The 3,080-nt window shown below is 51.8% G+C and overlaps 1 long non-coding RNA gene across 1 annotated transcript; it reads left to right on the top strand.

Moving 5' to 3' along the window:
- The first annotated feature begins 475 nt into the window (after window positions 1–475).
- On the top strand, window positions 476–2,849 carry LOC123086111 (uncharacterized). The gene is made up of 2 exons (XR_006440451.1): window positions 476–1,573; window positions 2,153–2,849. It is a non-coding gene; the product is annotated as an uncharacterized lncRNA (long non-coding RNA).
- The last annotated feature ends 231 nt before the right edge of the window (window positions 2,850–3,080 follow it).

Raw genomic sequence — 3,080 nt, 5'->3', positions numbered from 1 at the left:
GTTTGGGCTCTAACTGAACACGAGCGAGGCGTTTGCCTACTGAACCCGTGTGATGCCCCAAGACCGACGCTCCAGTTGCCTTCCTGTAATTTCGTCGTTGCCGTGTGTTTTATTTTTTTGTTGCATTTCATCATCGCATCATCCGCATTGCATCCGCATGTTTTCATAAAACCCGTAGTCTTTCGCAGTTGCCGCATCTTCCTTGTATTCATTGACCTTTCTCACGACCCTTGGTCTTTGTCGGCCTCTCTCAGACCCCCTCTCGAGCGCGTCCGAAAACTGCTTCAAACCCGAACCGGGCAGTCATCACAGTTGGATTCAGATCATCCCCAAACATCCCTAAAACATCTTCGTTTCTTATTTAGACTTTCCTAGCCTATTTATTCTCGACCGTCGGATTTCAATCGGATGATCCAAACTCCCCTCTTTCTTATATATATAGTCCTACCCTCGCCCTAACAATCTGTCCCATCCATCCATTCCTCCCTGCCGCCATTACCTCCACCCGGTCTCCCTCTCCCTCGGGATCTTCCCAGATCTACCTCATAGCCAGCCGACCAGCCTCCTTCCTCCTAGGATCAGCCGCAGCCGCCACCCATCAAATCCATCCACCCATTTGCCAGATCCACCTCGTTTTGCCCATCCACCCAACTAGCAGCCTCCACCTCTCCTCCTGATTCTCCTCCATCGATCCAACCAGTGAGGCTGCCGGTAGCAGCAGCTGCACCCTCGCGCTCCCATTCATCCTCCTCCGGACCTCCCTTGACGCCGAGCACTAGCAGGAACTGCTCGTCGAGCCCCTTGTTTTCCTTTCTCTTCCTTCCCCTGTTTCTGCTCTTCTCTGAGCGTGTTTTCTCCCTCTCTCTCATGCACATGAGACCTTTAGGAGCCAGGGAAGCCATGGCCTGACCTCGACCCCACCGCTGCCGCCTCTCACCCGCGCAACCTCGTCGCAAAACGGAGCCCCGGCGACCCTCCGATGAGCCACCGCCCGGATCCACCCGGTGCCATCTTCTTTTCCTTCCGGAGCTCCTCCCGTATGTCTCATCCCTCTCCTTTGTTCTCTGTAACAGCTCCATGGCCGCCGGATGCTCAAGCGGCCACCGGGAACCGCTCCTTCGCCATGCGTACCTCGCCACCAACCGAAGCTCCGACGGGCTCTTGCTGGACCTTGACCAGGACCTCGCCGTCGATGCCCCATTCTTCTCTTCTCTCATCCCGCTTGCCTTTCAGTGAGCTTCTCTGACCCTGCTGCGACGCCGTTTACAGGTCGACATCGCCGCCTTGGATCTGCCCCAACCTTCGCCATTCCCGCAGCAGACCCGGGACCCATGGACCCGCATCTCCACTGGCCACTTCGACGGAGTCCCCATTGCCGGCCCCTGCTTCCACTGCATCGGGAAGCTGCAGTTCGGGCAGAGAACGACGCCTCTGTCTCGAGTCATTCGGTCGCTCGCCTGCGCCTGAACCACGCCCCCCTTCGCCCGTTCATGGGCCTAGCAGCCCCGCTTCAGCCTAGCTCCTCTTCCGCCCGAGCTGCCCGGCCTCTCCACCGACCTAGGCTTGGCCCATGGTGAGGCCACCCCAGCACCTTTTTTCCCTTATGGTGGGCTAGTAGATTCGGCCCACTTTTGTTTTTTTCCTATCAGCGAATTTCCTAATTAACCAGTGCACTGCATAATTACAATTTGTACCTTAAACTTCATGCATTTAATAACTCATGAACTATGCAACATATGTAAAAACTACAAATATGAAAAATGCTTAGAATTTCATCTAGTTTCATAATAGGTTGCTTTCACCCATGTTTAAAATGTTTAAAATGTTGTTTGCATTTAATTTGCATAATTGCATGCTAAAATGATTTAATTCATAACTAATTCACCGTAGCTCGGATTTAAATAAACTTTTTATGTAAATGGGGTAGAGAAAAGCATAGATTAACATTATGTACTTACTTTGCATGTTTAACAACTCTAAAATTATTTTTAGGGCAGAACAGTAGCTAATTCGAAATATGCATATGAGGATTTTCTGGAATTGTTGTTGTTGTTTCCGGCCTCATTTAAACTTGCTTAAATGTGTAGTTTTCATATGCTTCACCTCTTGCCGTGTTTAACAACACTTATATTGTTGGGTACATAACCGAGAGAGAACTAAATAATCGACGTCAATATGCAACTTGATGCGGAGCATCCCAGGGCCATCCCCATGGACCCAAGTAAATCTCCTTCAACACCTCTTGGACCCATGACACAAGCATGTGCAAGAGCTCTTGAAACCGAGGTGACATCTCTCCTCTCACATTTCCACTTTGATGCACACGAGACATGGCTACTACCTCATACGGATACTTTGTGCATGCTCAGGTACCATGGAGAAGCTAAGGAGCAAGGAGAAGAAGAAGAGGAAGATGGACGTGAAGACGAAGACGAAGAAGAAGAATCACTCCAAGTTCCCAGGCTCCGGACGACCGACGGACACCGGACGTCCAACGACCTCCAGGCCCCGGACATCCGGCCCCCTCCGGACGACCGATGCTCCCACACCCGAGACGAAACCTACGGATTTCCAGAGCCCCTCGGACGAACGATGACGCCTGGACGTTCGACCCCGACCGGACGTCCGACCGAAAACCACCCGAGCCGAAACTATGGACGTCCGATAGGCACCAGATGTCCGGACCCTCGCGAGCCTCCGGACGACCGGTGACCCCCGGACATCCGACGCATGTGTGCTGATTCGTGTTGGGCGGCAGCCCATGTACCCCTTCACCCCCTCTTTTGCATTAAGACTATATATACTCCACCTATTCCTTCTTTCTAGGGTTAGCAAAGGATTAGCTCATATTTCATGTGAGAGCTTTGCTCATCCACTTGGTTACCTTCTCCTCGGAGATTCGAGCCTCCTACGGAGAAGATCCCCCAAGCGGATCCAAGACCCCTCTTTAGGGAAGAACATCAGGACCTCCTCACGGAGAAGACCGTTACCCTTGTATCATCCTTAGTTGATCGTGTACCGTGTGAACCCTATGTATTCGAGGATCTAGCACATGTGTGACTTTCTTGTGTTGGTTTAGT

Source organism: Triticum aestivum, chromosome 4A (genome assembly GCF_018294505.1).
Source record: "Triticum aestivum cultivar Chinese Spring chromosome 4A, IWGSC CS RefSeq v2.1, whole genome shotgun sequence".
NCBI classification, from domain to species: domain Eukaryota; kingdom Viridiplantae; phylum Streptophyta; class Magnoliopsida; order Poales; family Poaceae; genus Triticum; species Triticum aestivum.
Note: the sequence above shows the minus strand (reverse complement) of the source record. Positions and strands in the feature narration are given on the sequence as shown.